The sequence below is a fragment of the Aquarana catesbeiana genome, linkage group LG03 (genome assembly GCF_042186555.1).
Source record: "Aquarana catesbeiana isolate 2022-GZ linkage group LG03, ASM4218655v1, whole genome shotgun sequence".
NCBI classification, from domain to species: domain Eukaryota; kingdom Metazoa; phylum Chordata; class Amphibia; order Anura; family Ranidae; genus Aquarana; species Aquarana catesbeiana.
In genome coordinates this window covers 333,570,725-333,587,379 of record NC_133326.1, presented here as the reverse complement: position 1 = coordinate 333,587,379, position 16,655 = coordinate 333,570,725, and positions in this window count along the sequence as shown.

Below are 16,655 nucleotides of genomic sequence, written 5' to 3'. Positions count from 1 at the left end.
GCACGGTCCAGAGGAACACTCTAGGGTCTCATCCTCGGACGTACATGCCCATGTCCTCCTCCATGATTTCCATAGATGTTTTCCCCTCAAGCCTGGAGGGGTCATTGAGGAGGGGGTACTGTCGGGGCTGGGCCCAGCCCTTCTTTCTTAAAGTTGGCCACTCAGCTGTCGGCTAATTGCCAGCTCCTATCTCTCCACAGTGACTCACCTGTTGATGTTATCCTGCTCGTCAGTCCTGCCTAGTTAAGCCGTCCAGTCCAGATGATCTCTGCCTTCACCTTGGTCACATCTTTAGAGACGCTCTCCTGTGTTCCTGTTAAAGATTTGCTTGGCTGACATTCCTTCTGGCTCCAGACCCTGCTTGCTGTTCTACTACGCTGTTCTATGGCTCCCTGACATTTTGGCTTGTCTGATTATCCATTCCGGTTCCTGAACTCTGGCTATGTTTTGACTACGTTTACTCTGTTTACCTTTTTTATTATTATTTTATTATTATTAAACAAGTGTGATTTGACTGTACTTCTGTCTCAGACTGATTCATGGTTTCTGACAAAAGGCCACTGTAATATATTGCCAGATCCCAGCAATATAGATAAAAAACAATTTAAAAAACGAAGTGGGTCTCCCCCCCCAGTCCATACCAGGCCCTTTGGGAACTCCATGCCAAAATGTAAAAAAAACACATCATACCAGGCCCTTATCCGAGCATGCAGCCTGGAGGACAGGATAGGGGGTGTGAGCGAGCGCCCCCCCCTTCTGAACTATACCAGGCCACATGCCCTCAACATGGGAAAGGGCCTCATCCCCACAACCCTTGCCCGGGACACTTTTTTTTTTAATAATGGAATTGTCCAAAACTGTCTTCTGTCATTTTTACTTTTTTGACTTTTTTTGGTGAATGGGTAGGGGTACAAAGTACAAAGTACCCCTACCCATTCACATAGGGGGGGCCGGGATCTGGGAGCCCCCTTCTTAAAGGGGGCTTCCAGATTACGATAAGCCCCCTACCACAGATCCCCACAACCACCGGGCAAGGGTTATGGGGATGAGGCCCTTGTCCCTATCAACATGGGGACAAGCACCCTCCCTCTGTTGATGGCTCGCTTGCCCCCCCCCATCCTGGCTTGCCAGGCTGCTTGCTCAGATAAGGGTCTGGTGTGGATTTTGGGGGGACCCCATGCTGTTTTTTTTTTAATTTTGGTGTGGAGTTCCCCTTAAAATCTACACCAGACCCAAAGGGCCTGGTATGGACTGGGGGGGACCCATGCCATTTTTTTCTTAATTCTGTCATAGGGTTCTCCTTAACCACTTGTGCACTGTATATACTGTACACTGCCTGTACTGTATGTGTATATATATATATATATATATCTCTGCGGCCTTTGATACTGTTGACCACCGGCTCCTTCTCAATAAACTACATTCCCTTGGCCTCCAAGATTCTGCTCTGGTTCTCTGCCTATCTATCACAGCGCTCCTTCAGTGTCACCTACAACTCTGTCTCCTCCTCTCCATTGCCCCTTTCTGTGGGGGTCTCCCAAGGCTCTGTTCTTGGACCCCTTCTCTTCTCTATCTACACCTCCTCCCTTGGTCACTTGATAACCGCCCACGGCTTCCAATACCACTTATATGCTGATAACAGCCAAATCTATCTATCTACTCCTCACCTCACTTCTTCAGTCTCCTCTCGCATTACTAACTTACATATCAGCATGGATGTCGCACCACTTCCTTAAACTAAATCTCTCTAAAACTGAGCTATTAATATTCCCCGGGGCCAATGCCCCGCTCCATGACTTTTCCATCAAAATCAACAACACAACTATCAGTCCCTCCCCTCACGCCAGGGTACTAGCTGTAATCCTAGACTCTGATTTGTCATTTCATGTCCCAAGTCCAATCGTTGTAAAAATTTTGTAGAATTCACCTACGTAACATCTCTAAAATTTGTCCCTTTTTAACAAATGAAACCACCAAGCTCCTCATTCACTCCCTTGTTATCTCTTGCCTTGACTATTGCAACTCCCTTCTCACTGGCCTGCTTCTCCATAGGCTATCCCCTCTTCAGTCTATCATGAATGCTGCTGCCAGACTTATCCACCTTACCAACCACTTAGTGTCTGCCAACCCTATCCTCCAATCCATACACTGGCTCCCAATCACCCAGCGAATTAAATTCAAAATACTAACCACAACATACAAAGCCATTCACCACTCTGCCCAGAGCTACATCACCAATCTTGTCTCCAAACATCACCCTAATTATCCTCTCCGCTCTTCTCAAGACCTCCTACTCTCAAGCTCTCTTGTCTCCTCCTCCAATGCTCGTCTCCACGATTTCACCAGAGCCTCTCCCAACCTCTGGAACTCACTACCTCCACCGGTCCAGCTATCCCCTACTCTTGCTACCTTCAGGTGATCCCTGAAAACTCATCTCTTCAGGAAAGCCTATCAAGTCTCCATCTAATCTACCACTTCCATCAGCATGGCGCTATATAAATCCTATATAATAATATTAATGATAATAATAATATATATTACACAGTATATATATATATATATATATATATATATATATATATATATATATATATATACACAGTGTAGTCAGTATAATGTATAGTGTAGACTATATATACAGTTCAGGCAGTTTATTAAATTTTATATATATATATATATAACTGCCTGAACTGTATATATAGTCTACACTATACTGACTACACTGTGTATATATATATATATATGTATATATATATATATATATATATATATATATATATATATATATATATATATATACTAAACTGCCTGCACGCCACTAACTAACCTGCCTCTAGCTAACGCTCTCGCAATCATGTTCATTACACTATATACAGCTGCCGTGCAGCCTTATATAGTGTGGGGCGTGGACTTAGCCACCTGAGCCATTATTGGCTAAAGGCACCCTGCCTTTGGCCAATCATGGCTCTCACAGCAGAGTGCACTGTGATTGGCCATAGCATGGAGGTCAGGTGCATGCTTTGGCCAATCATCAGACATCAATGCACTGTGATCTCGCAGTGCATTATGGGGTATTCCGCAAATTTGCCACGAATGCCCCATAATGTTTGGAATTCAGCAAACGGCGAACACCCGATGGTCATGTCGAACTTACGTTCGAATCGAACTGCGAGACCATCCCTAGTTATGACATATAGCATAATAATATATGATTTAGATTATTTAAAACAGTACCTTTTCAGCAGCAGCAGATTCTCACTCTCCCTCTTAACTGTGTGAGCAAAAACACGGGATTATGGGTAAAAACCATGTTTTTTCCTTCTAGTTAAGAGGGCTGGGCTGGAAGGGAGCATGTGTCTTTTAGACATGTGCCCCCTTCTATGACATTGCAGTGAGAGGAGATCCTCCACTGCAGCATTTTTATTGGACAGCTTGGACCAATGGTACTTTACCATTGGTCCAAGGCTCCAAGCTGTCCATTGAGCTCAGTGCTTCTGACAAGAAGTGAGTGGCACTGTGAGCTCTTCCTCTCAGTCTGCTGCAAACAGAGTGTACCAGCTTGTATTTAAACTGGCCGCTCTGTATGTAGCTTCTGGCAGGCTGCGCAAGGGGCCCTGTATCCTCAGAACCATAGGTAGCTCCAGCCACACCTGCCTCCCCTGACTGCATGTCCCTGATCTACATGCTAACATGATCTTTAAAAAAGTGGAGTGATTGTTAATCAGATGCCTTGTTATTGGGATTCTTTCCTGGACATTGTGATGGAGATTTACTAAAACTGATGGACTCAGAATCTGGTGCAACTGTCCACGGTAGCCAATCATCTTGTAACTTCAGCTTGTTCAATTAAGCAATGACAATAAAACCTGGAAGCTGATTGGTTTCAATGCTGAGCTGCAACCGATTTTGCATGTTTCAGTTTTTGTAAATCACCCCTGTAATTCATAGGATGAAAATTTCTAAGTTGCCAATTTCACCCTCTGGCTTTGCTACTCCATGAGCAGCAACTATGTAGCCACCAAAGTCAGAGCTCTTGACATTTATATTTTTTTACTGGCTCAGTGACTTACTAAGTGGTGAAACCAGAAGACAAAAATGGTACCGACAGTAATATGCTGCTTTCCCAGGCAAATCAGTAATGGTCATACCCATGAATTTATCATAACCGATTGCCTTGAAGGTAACTGTTAGAGTTCAAGAGGCCAACTTTGGTCAGCACTACACTGCACAGATTGGTGGTAACCCTGGTACATCACAGAGGGACAGAAAATTATAAATTTGATGTTTACATATAGGTCAAGTACACCAAGAAGGACATCAAAATGAAAAAGTTCACTTCTCTGTGCTTTTCTCAGAAAATGATTCATAGTTCATATAGTAATGTTTTCTGAAGAACGTACCAATGCACTTGTCTCAACAGAGGTCTGAAAGTGACAGCAACAGCACCGCAGTTGGTAGAGTTATAACCTGTCACATACCTCTCACACAATGAGACTTACTATACTCATTAGAAAATAGGTTTGCCTATTAGCCCTGCTGCAGACTGGAATACCACTCAATGTACTGTATATGAGACAATGTTTCACATTCTAAAACAAAGTATGAAATGCAGTCTCATTAAGAGAGACATACTGCAAGACAGAATGGTAATAGCAAGGCCAGGCATCTTATTAACAGGTACTGTAATGCATAAGACTTCATCCTCCAAGGTGGCAGCAACCAGATGATGATCGCAATGCTACAGAAAAATCTGTCAGCATTCAAACCTATCTCAGCTGAGGACTACTCAAATTATTCAGGCAGAAGTTTCTTTAAATTAAATGGAAACACAAAAAATATGCATACACTAGATATCCTTGCAGTAATCTCAATGCCATTGTGGAAGAAAACGAAGATGAAATCGTGACGAGGGATGATAATTGCATTCGTCAAAAACCAACACAAAAAATGTATTTATATGGCAGGCAAAAATTGAGTAATGATATTGAATGCACAAACAAGTGTAATTCTCAACTCAAATCAGGAAAAGTTAAAACTTGTGGCAGGTTTTTATTTTTGTCTGTGACCACATTCAGGAAATTGTCTTTCACTTTCTGACCCTGTGACATCCATACAAATGTGGTAAGGAAATCACAGAAATAAAAACATAGTCTGAGGTTCCATCTAACCCCTCCTCACTGTACTAAAGATGTGTTTGGGTCTGTATCCACATTGGAGATATTTCCCTTGACTTTTCATCCTGAAGGGAAGTGAGAAAAAATCTCTACAGTGGGGACACAGACAAAAAATAAATTCTTAGCATGTCTAGCAATACAGCCTCTTGCACAATGTCTTGTCTTTGCAGACAGCAAATGTTAAGCCTCGTACACGTGATCGGATTGTTCGTCAACAAAACTGTGGAATTTTGTCCGAAGGGCATTGGCCCAAACTTATCTTGCATACATAGGGCCACGCAATTGTTGGCCAACAATTACAAAAGTAGTGACGCACTAGACATACTACGAGACGGTAAAAAGGAAGTTCAATAGTCATGCGCTACCCTTTGGGCTTCTTCTGCTAATCTCATGTTAGCAGAAGTTTGGTGAGTGTTGATTCGCTCTTTTCAGCCTCGTGCTTGTCAGTTTGTTTCTGATTTTCAGGTCATGCTTGTCAGTTTGTTTCTGTTTTTCAGTGTATGCTTGTCAGGTCGTTTCTGTTTTTCAGTGCATTCTTTTCAGTTCGCTTCTGATTTTCCGTGCATGCTTGTCAGGTCAATTCTGATTTTCAGGTCATGCTTGTCAGGTCCTTTCTGATTTTCTGTGCATGCTTGTCAGTTCATTTCGGAACGGCCGTTCGTCTACTAGCCATGTGGCGTTCTCGTCTGCAAGATCGTGCTATTATTGGGCATGGTGTTATTGCTTTGACCCAAGTCCAGTCCAGGAACAGGGGGAGGAGGAGTTCTTGGACCAAGAATTGGTTGCTTAATCATGACCAATTCTGTCATATGCCTTTGTTGCGGGAGCTCCAGGAGAATAATCCTGATGATTTCAGGAATTATTTCCGGATGATGGGCCCCTGCTTTCAGCGTCTATTGGCTTTGCTTACCTGCTATATTAGTAAGCAGGACACCTGCATGCAGCAAGCCATTACTCCCGAGCAAAGGCTCGTCGCCACCTTGCGGTACTTGGTGACGGGGAGAAATCTCCAGGATCTGAAGTTCACAACTGGGATCTCCCCTCAGGCTCTGGGAATAATTATTTCAGAGACCTGCCATCATCCAAGTCCTGCAGAAGGATTATATTCGCACCTAGCCTAGTAACTTAACAAAGTATTTTGTCAGCTTCATTTTTGTGCTTACCCTAAACACCCCCTAAAATGTGTACAAATGTTATTGTTGTCCTCAAATTCACGCAGAGTGCAAGAGGCCATTTTTTTGGGGCCCAAACTCATTTGGAACCCTCCCCCCCAATGCTTAGTCATCCAATACCAATACTCTATCTGCTGACTTTGCAAAACCCATACATACTATACCTCTTTTGTGATCATATTTCTGGATGAATTCACCAAAGCATGTAGTGCAAGGGCCTGCCTGAATACTTTTAAATGGTACTGTTGAAAGTTTTTGTCTCCTATTATCTTGATAGGTAATTTATTAATGTAAAAATGTGCTTCAATTTGGACAGTGTGTATCCATATTTTTGGATTATGACACTTCTTACCTGTCCAGTGGGCTGCCAATAGTGTAAGTAAGTAAGGAGGGGCTGGCCAAAGTATCACACACTATTTAGGCATTCAGCTCTCATGAAAGTGGAGAGGGTTACCTGTCCAAAACATCTACCTATCCCCCTCCACCCCCACCATAACATTTTTAGAATGGGCCATCAGAGAGGGTGAGGAATCTGATAAGTTGACCTTATACTTTTGTCTTTAAATACTCATTTAAATAAATGTTATACTTATGTTGGCCAAGAATGTTTGTGTCAAATTTGTTTGCAATGTGATGTGCAAAAGTAGTAATTTTTTTTCTTGTTTGACTCCACAGTTTCCTTCCAACCCACAGGAATGGCAGGCTGTTGGAGCCCAATTCCACCATCAGTGGGATTTTCCCAACTGTGGTGGGGCGATTGATGGGAAGCATGTCCGCATTGTCCCACCACCCAACTCAGGCTCTTATTATTATAATTATAAGGGCTTTTGCAGCATAGTGATGCTAGCAGTAGTGTCTGCAAATTACGAATTCCTGTACCTGGACGTTTGGAAGAATGGCCGCAACTCGGATGGAGGAGTGATTGCACAGACCAAATTCTACCATCAGCTACAGAATGGCACCTTACATTTGCCACCTCCTGAAGAGAATGTCGAGGGCCTCAATTTTGTATTTGTTGCAGATGAGGCCTTTGCTCCGGGGGGAACATTTTATGAGGCCCTTTCCCATGAGGAACCCCACCTCAGAGCAGAGGATCTACAACTATAGGCTGTCTTGTGCCCAAAGGGTTGTAGAGAACACATTTAGAATACTGTCAAGTCGGTTCAGGCTTTTTCTAACAGTAATTAAACTGGCTGAATACAAGCTAAACCATGTAGTATTGAGCTGCTGCATCCTGCACAATTACTTACGTAGGAATGCAAGCGACTACCTTGCCTCACTTCCAAGTGAGGTTGACTTTTCTGTGTCAGGCCCAGCTGATCCTGTTGTGATGACAGCTCTGGAAAGTGGCCGTGCTGGGTTGCCCTCCCAAACTGCCCGAGATGTCCTGCAACAGTATATGGACTATTTTGTGAGTAGAGGGGCAGTGGTTTTGCAGCAAAATGTTGCTGATCTGAATACATTTTTGATTTGATACTAAGCTCCTATTTCATTTGAATTACTGTTTGTGTTTCTTATCTGTCTCCTAGGTTCTCAAATGGCCTTAATTTTGGCCAGTTTCTACAATAGTGCAAATGTAACTTATTTGCTCTATGAGGTGAAAATCTCTTCTTCAGCTATTACGTTGTGCTGTTGGTCTGCTACACACACAATGTTATTGTTGTTAATGTATGTAATGCATTAATGCTAAAAATATTCTGCATTTTCAACTCTAATTAATTGGTTTGAGGCCCTAAAATTCGCTGACTTTGCCACATTTTAGAGCACTTTGTCACTGTAACTACACCAACCTAAGCAATACACTGGTTTTGAGCACTGAAATGAGAAGCCACACATTGTTTAGTATAAAACATTTTACTCCAAGCACATTCACATGTGCGTTTTAAAAAGGTTTTTGAACAAACCAACATATTGGTGTATAACATGTTATTTTGCCTTTTTGGGGGCTAAACAGGCATGCTTAAAAACATAACATACACATTCCCAACTCAGGAACTTACAAAGTTCGACTTTGCTAAAGTATACGGCATAGGAGACATTAGTATCCCAAAACTGTGTTGATGTTGCCTTCCTCAGATGGCGTGATCTTACCCTTCTAAAAGCCAAAATTTGAACTCTTAAATGTCCCTTATGAGCCCCTGCCTAAAATGTGTGTAGGTACAAACAGGTTATTTCCTAAAGCCCAAAAACACACAGTGTGTCAACATGTGCTATCTGCCATCACAGGATATCAATGTACGCTTTTTGGGGTGCAACCCCTTCCTCAAAACTAAAGTAGGTGAGTGGAAGGGGTTGCACCCCGGAAACACGTCCATTGATCCCCCATGATGGGAGCTAGCACATGTTGACACACTGGGGGTTATTTCCGAAAGGCCAATCCACTTTGCACTTGTAGTGCAAAGTGGATTGGCCTTTCAGAAATAACCCCCAGTGTATACCTGAAAATGCGCTGACACCTGAAAGTGTACCTGAAATTGCGCTGACCTTGCTAATTCGAAACCGCGCTACTTCAAGTGAAGTAGTGCGATTTCAAAGTAGCATCAATGTGAATCAGGCCTTAAAAGTAATAAAACCATGGGAAATCTTAAAACTGCAAACAGGAGCCAACAACTGGAAGAAAACTTCAGGCCAGATGAACTGAAAATTTAGCAAGCATGTCGACATAATCACGTATTCTTCTCTGTAATGCAGTGGCAGCCTCCTTTATTTTCTTGCGCTCAATGAAAGCCTGCATCATATCTGCACTCTTATGGCCAATTGTGCATCTTGGAAGTTCGTGTCCTTGTAAGAAGAGAAAAAAGCTATTAAGGGAATGATGGTCAAGTGGCTGAGGCCCTACATAGTGAAATATGGTCAAGTTACTAGTCAAATTGGGGAAATGCTTACCTACCCAGTCTATTGTTGCTTGCAAAATTCTTGCCCTTCAGACACCTACACTACCAGGAAGGTGCACACTGCAACTACTCTGTAATCTTGGCCCTGGTGCCTGGGTCTACAAAACTCGGGTACCTAGCAACACTGCCAGCTCCTTCCACCTCTTCCTTCTCCAAGTTAATGATAAGGCACTAAATACTTTGCTAATGTGTGAAGTGGGTGTTTCTTTTGGACATCTAAACATTTGACATGTATACACATTTGAGGACAGATTCCAAAAATACTTACTTGCGCAAACAAGAGGCTCAAAAATATTTTCTTCCACTTCTGGGTCTCTTTTTGATTTGCTTCAGGGGATGTTAATTCCACAATGGGAAGGTTTGTGCTGGGTCCAGGTGTCATATCCCACGCCTCCAAGCCAACATCCTGGTTCAGCTGAACGCACTCACTTTCCTCTAAAAAGAAATAATACAACATTCATTAATCCCCCCCAAGTCATATATATTTCTAGCATCCATTTTGCTGAATTAGTTGACCAATCTTGCACTGGGGACAATGTTTGCTCATGACTAGTGGACTACACCACGCTGCACTGTGTTTTTTTCCCCTTAAAATGCATTGAAAAGGGAAGATGATGTCATTTTACAGAGGGTAAACACTGGACAAGTGCCAACATTGAAACACTCATGCAGTTTCCCCCCACCCCTCTTGTCTCCTATGGGATAGGGGATATATGAGGCTCACTCTAGCAGGCGTGACTCTGTGTGACTGTGATCCCCGAGGCCTCTCCTCTACTCATGTCTACCCTGGCAAGACTGCATTAATGGGCACTGATGAGCCAGGCAGCAACCAGAAAGTGTTCTTTACCACTTAAGTTCCGCCCTAAGCCCAGGGCCTTTGGCCCAAATAGAATCAGCCCTGTCAGTGGCTAAATGAGTGTGTTTGAAGTTGTCACTTAAGATTTTGGGTGGAAGATGGCCTTGAAGTCTCCCCGGCCCGGGTGATGGTAGCCTCCCTTTGTCCCCTCTGGTGGCTTGTCTGTAGCCTCTTTTTTTTTGCTTCCCTGTTGAAAGAAGAGTAAAATAATATCTTTTACACAAAAAAATAACATATTTAAATGTTCATATCTGCTTTATATTTAACTTCATGTTAATAAAACAAATTCATACAAATATTAGAGAAAACATTATCTAGAGTTTTAAAAACCTACTTGGAGAAAGCACATATACAGACAGCTAATTTATACATATACATATTGTTTAGATACAAATATTGCTTACTTTTTTTGATGATGTGATGGATGAACTCCATCTGCTCTTGCTCGCGGTGCTTTAAATCTGACCATTGCTTTCGGATTTGGTCCTTCATTCGTTTGACCGAAAATTTGAGCTCCAAAATGGCAAGGACCTTCTCCAAAATGAGGTCTTTTCGGCTGTTGGGCCTTTCATAGTTGCGCAGCTTACATTCGTAGTCGTGCTTCTCAAAGATGTGCACCATCTACACAATCTCAGCCTTGCTCATGGGGGTGGCTTTGTGCCTCCTAAAGGATCCACCACCGCGGGGATGCCTGGAATCCTCGGAATCCACCATGCTGTCACACTCCCCAATGTTCTGCCGTGTGTGTTGCATGCAGAAGAGAGATGGTCACGCCCCAGCATCATGACGCACTGAGAGCGGAGTTTCACGCATGCGCAGTGTATATAAAGCCATAACGTGCGGTCGTTGTAACAGCCGTAGAAACGATCTGGGGTTGGAGGATGAATGATCGACATCACCAAAAGGTAAAACGAAGGTACAATTGTAAATTGGGGCATCAGTGGTTAGTGGCCTATACTGCTTATAGATTGAGGCCTATATTGGGACCAGATTATTTATGAGTTTATCCAGACATTAGGGTTTGTCTTGTGTTGTGTCTTGCAGGCACAATGGTGGATAAATTCACAACGCCAGATTTTTTACCAGATTTTATACAGCAGTACTGGGAGCTGCCATGTCTATGGCAAGTCAAAAGTAGGGATTACTCCAATAAAATCAAGAGGAAGAAATTGTTGGAATTGGTGAAGCCTCTGTATCCCACGGCAGACATCAATTATTTGAAGGCCAAAATTGGTAGCCTGCGTAGTACATATAATAGGGAGCGCAAGAAGGTCATGGAATCCCAGAGATCGGGAGCATCACAAATGACATATATATTCCCAGGCTGTGGTACTACAACAGACTGCGTTTTTTGTCAGACCAAACAGAACCATGCTCATCACTCGCAACACTTCCTTCCACATCAGCTGAGGCCACAGCTCCTGAGGTCCACCCTGGTCCTTCTACACAGGAAGAAGATGTGGAGGAGCCCAGCTTGACCCAGGTATAGCATTGTTGAACATATTTGTAGAAAAAAAATTGAATGGTGTTAACTAGACGTTATTGATCCCAAATTTCTGTCTTAACAAAGTTTACATATCAATAGACAGTAGTGGCCAAAAATGATTGGAAAAAGAATGAAAAATGCTGGGGTCAGAATGATAATCTTTTCTATGTGTCAAAATTCAATTTGCAACAGTCATGAGCTCAAAATTGTGTGTGATTGATGACCAAAAAACCACAAAGATGTCCCATTTTCATACACAGGAAAGTCTCAGTCAGGATGAGCCCAGCAGCCAAACAAAGTCACAGATTCCTCTCCTATGCCCCCCTATTAAAATGGCCAGGAAGACCAGAAACCTGGATGATACCGCGGCTGCCTTCCTCCGGCATGCAACAAGTGCCATTAGCACGGCCCTGGATGCACAGGAGGCATTTGGCTGCATGACCGCCAATAAGCTGAAGGATATGGAGGAGGAACAATGTAGTATGTGTGAGGAGCTGATCCTGCAGCTCCTAAACAAGGGGAGGAGGAACCAAATTGCACAGAAAAGCCACATCTGTGATTTAGATCATAATCCTCCACCACCTCCACAACCTCTACAGACACCACAGCCTTCCCACCCACCACAGCAGCATGGCGGACCATAGCAAATGCAGCCCCAACACCCCCAACAAGCCTGCTGGGCTGGGCATTTTCACCCCCACAAATTGTAATTTTCTTTTTGTTTATTTTTTAAATTATGATTTGAGTTGTTCTAATTTTTTTTTTGTTTTGTGCAGAGAATGCATTTTTTATTAAATTTAGTTTTTTGTGTGGAAGGAAGCATTGAGATCGATGGCCCGGGTTCGGTCTGGTCTGGCAAAAAGCGCAGGCTGTTGTAAGACCACAGCCTGGGGACATATATGTCATCTGCTGCTGCTCCCGATCTCCTGGAGTCCAGGACCGTATTGTGCTCCCTATTGAATGGACTCCTCGGGTTAACAATTTTGCACTTCACATAATTGATGTCTGCCCTGGGGTACAAACACTTCACCAATTCAAATTGTTTCTCCATCACTGTCTATCAGGGACCATGAATTAGACCAAGACAGAAGTATAGTTAAATCACACTTGTTTAATAATAATAATAATAATAATAATAAGGTAAACAGAGTAAGCGTAGTCAAAACAAGCCAGAGTTCAGTAACCGGATCAGGTAGTCAGCCAAGCAAATGTCAGAGAGCCAGAGATAAACGTAGTAGTACAGCAAGCAGGATCAGGAGCCCGAAGGAACGTCAGCCGAGCAAGTCTTCAACAGGAACGCAGGAGAAAGTCTCTGTGATGTTGACAAAGGCAAAGGCAGAGATTAAGTGAGCTGGACGACTTTAAGTAGGCAGGACTGATGAGCAGAATCAACAACAGCTGGGTAACTGTGGAGAGAGATGGGAGCTGGCAATTAGCCGACAGCTGAGCGGCCAGCTCAGAGAAGGAAGGGCTGAGCCCAGCCCTGTCAGTACCCCCTCCTCAACGACCCCTCCCCCTCGGAGGACCACCGGCTTGAGGGGAAAATGTCTATGGAAATCACGGAGGAGGACAGGGGCATGTACGTCTGAGGATGAGACCCAAGAGCGTTCCTCAGGACCGTACCCCTTCCAATGCACCAGGTACTGTATGTGCCCATGGAACCTATGGGAGTCAACAAGGATTGTATTTCATATTCCTCATGGTTCTCAACCTGTATAGGGTGAGGACGTGGCAAAGGTGGTAAAGCGATTGCAGACCAAAATTTTCAATAAGGAGACATGAAACATATTTGAGATGGGCATACTAGGAGGAAGGCCAAGGCGTAAGCCACTGGATTAATCCTGTGAAGGATACGGAAAGGCCCAATAAAACGAGGTGAAACTTCAAAGAAGGAACACGAAGTCGGAGGTTGCGAGATGACAGCCAGACTCTGTCCTCAACCTGGTAGGAAGGTGCAGGCAGGCATCTGCGGTCAGCATGGAGTCTGTACCTATCATTAGCATGTTGCAAAGCCTCCTGAACTTGTGCCCAAGTGGAACAAAGACCACGGAGATGCTCCTCTAATGCAGGAATACTCTGCGAAACAAACGAGTCACGTAACATGGAAGGTTGAAAGCCAAAATTCGCCATAAACGGGGACAATCGGGAAGCAGAATTCAAGGCACTGTTGTGACCAGTTGTTATGATGGTCAGAAATATAACAATGTAAGAATTGCTCCAAGGACTGATTGGCTCGTTCTGCAGCCCCATTAGACTGCGGGTGATACGCAGAGGAGAAAGCAAGCTGAACTCCCAACTGTGCACAAAAGGTTCGCCAGAACCGGGAGACAAACTGACTACCCCTGTCCGAGACAATCACCTTGGGTAGTCCATGTAAGCGAAAGATCTCTTGAGCAAAAATGAAAGCCAGTTCCTTAAAAGTGGGCAGCTTCTTAAGTGGAATACAATGACAAATCTTTGAGAACCGGTCAACCACCATAAGGATCACAGTGTTGCCTTGGAAGTTGGGTAACTCCACAATGAAATCCATAGACAGGTGGGTCCAGGGCCTCTCTCCATTGGGTATGGGTTGTAGGAGGCCCACTGGAAGGTGTCGTGGAGTCTTACTCTGAGCACACACGGAACAGGCAGCTACAAAGGCAGTTACATTAGCCCGTAGACTAGGCCACCAGAATTGTTGGGAAATGGCCAAAAAGAGTTGATTCTTCCTAGGGTGGCCAGCTGCCTTGGGAGAATGGTAAGTCTGGAGCATGCAGTACAGAGACTCTCTGGGACAAAGCAGTGGTCACAAGGTTTCTCAGGAGGAGCATGGAGCTGAGCAGCAAGAATTTTGTCACCCAAAGGAGAAGTAAGACTGGTGCAAACCGTAGCCAGGATATGATCAGGAGGAATCTCAGGAACCGGAACCGACTCCAAATTGGAAGTGGAAGAAAATTGTTGTGACAAGGCGTCAGCCCTTACATTCTTAGTACCGGGTAAGAATGAGACAATGTAATTAAAACTCGACAAGAAAAGAGCCAATTGCGCTCTTCTGGGAGAGAGGCGCTTAGCCTCAGACAAGAATGTGAGATTCTTATGGTCAGTAAGAATGAGAACCGGCACAGTGATACCTTCAAGGAGATGTCTCCATTCTTTCAGGGCTAAAATGATCGCCAACAGCTCTCAGTCATCAATCTTGTAATTGCACTCTGCAGGTGACAATTTCTTGGAAAAGTAGCCACACGGATGCATAGCGCTCCCAGAGTTAGGACGTTGATACAGAAGGGCGTCAACTCCAGTCTCAGAAGCATCAACTTCTAGGATAAAAGGCAACGTAGGATCAGGATGTGCCAACACAGGAACAGAAACAAAGGCAGCCTTGAGACTCTCAAAGGCCTTAATGGACTCCGGAGACCAACTCTGTGGGTTACTGTCCTTTCTGGTCATATCAGTCAGGGGCTTGACCAGAGACAAGAAGCTACGAATAAACTTCTGATAATAGTTGGCAAAGCTCAGAAAATGCTGCAGAGGAGGTAAACCCACGGGTCGGGGCCACTGTAGGACTGCTGAAAGTTACTCTGGGTCCATCGAAAAAAACAGGAAATACATATTTAGGAATTGAACCTGTTCACGATGGAACTCGCACTTCTCCAGTTTACAAAAGAGATTGTTTTCTCTTAGTTTCTGAAGCACACGACAGACATCTGTGTGGTGGCTCTCCAGGGACTTGGAAAATATGAGGATATCATCGAGATAAAATCAAGCTTCGTGAAAACCATTGCTCCCTTGAGGCGGTCAAATAACTCTGTAATCAACGGAATCGGGTAGGCATTCTTATTCGTAAAACAATTGAGACCCCTATAATCAATACAAGGTCTCAGTTCACTGCTCTTCTTCACAAAGAAGGAACCAGCACCAGCAGGAGACGAGGATTTGTGGATGAAACCTTGAGAAAGTGCATCTGAAACATACTCCTCCATGGCCTTATCCTCCAAGACCGACAAAGGGTAAACCCCCGGCCATGGCCACGAGGGGGTATGGCACCAGGTTGAAGGTCAATTGCACAATCATAAGGCCGGTGTGGAGGCAAACAACCGGCTTGACCTTTGTCAAAGACATCGCTAAAATCGCGGTATTCCTCAGGCAGGGAGGAGAGTGAAGAGGTGCACAGGATCTTGGCTACCTTCTGGAAGCATGTCTCACTGCATTGTGGTGACCAGGAGAGAACCTCAGTATGGAGCCAATCAAAAGAGGGGTTGTGCCTCTGTAACCAAGGATAACCAATAACCAGAGGAAACCTAGGTGAGGAAATAACTTGGAATTGGATTATCTCATGGCGAAGAGCCCCTACAGCCATGGACAATGGAACCGTCTCATGAGCCACATGGGCAGGCTGTAGAGGTCTCCCGTCAAGAGCCTCAATGGCAAGTGGAGTGTCACACAGCTGCAGCGGAATCGAGTGCTGCGATACAAAGGCAGCATCAATGAACAGGCCTGCAGCCACAGAGTCGATTAGAGCCTGTATCTCGATGGACGACTCAGCCCAGGAAAGGGTGACCGAAACCAGGGGCTTATCCTTCTGGATAACTGGGGCCGAAACAACGCCACCTAAGGTCTGTCCATGACAGGACCTCAAGGTTCGGGCGTTCCCTGGACGGGTGGGACAAGACTTCAAAAAGTGACCTGCCTGGCCAAAATAAAGGCACAATCTCTCCCTCCTCCTAAAGGCTCTCTCATACACAAAGAGACACGTGAAGCCCAAGTGCATGGGTTCATCTTCACTGACTGACTCGGTACCAGGAGGCATGGGAGGTGAGGGAGGCATGGGTGGGACTGCAAAGCTCGGAGGCAAATGTACAGGAGGCTTCTGCAAGCGCACCTTAAAAGAGAGTCTTTCTCTGAGTCTGGAGTCAATGAGGATGGCAAACGTGATCAACCTCTCCAGCTCAGTGGGTATATCTCGGGCTGCTATCTCATCCTTAATAGAATCCGAGAGTCAGCCAAGCAAGTCTTCAAAAGGAACGCAGGAGAAAGTCTCTGTGATGTTGACAAAGGTGAAGGCAGAGATCAAGTGAGCTAGACGACTTTAAGTAG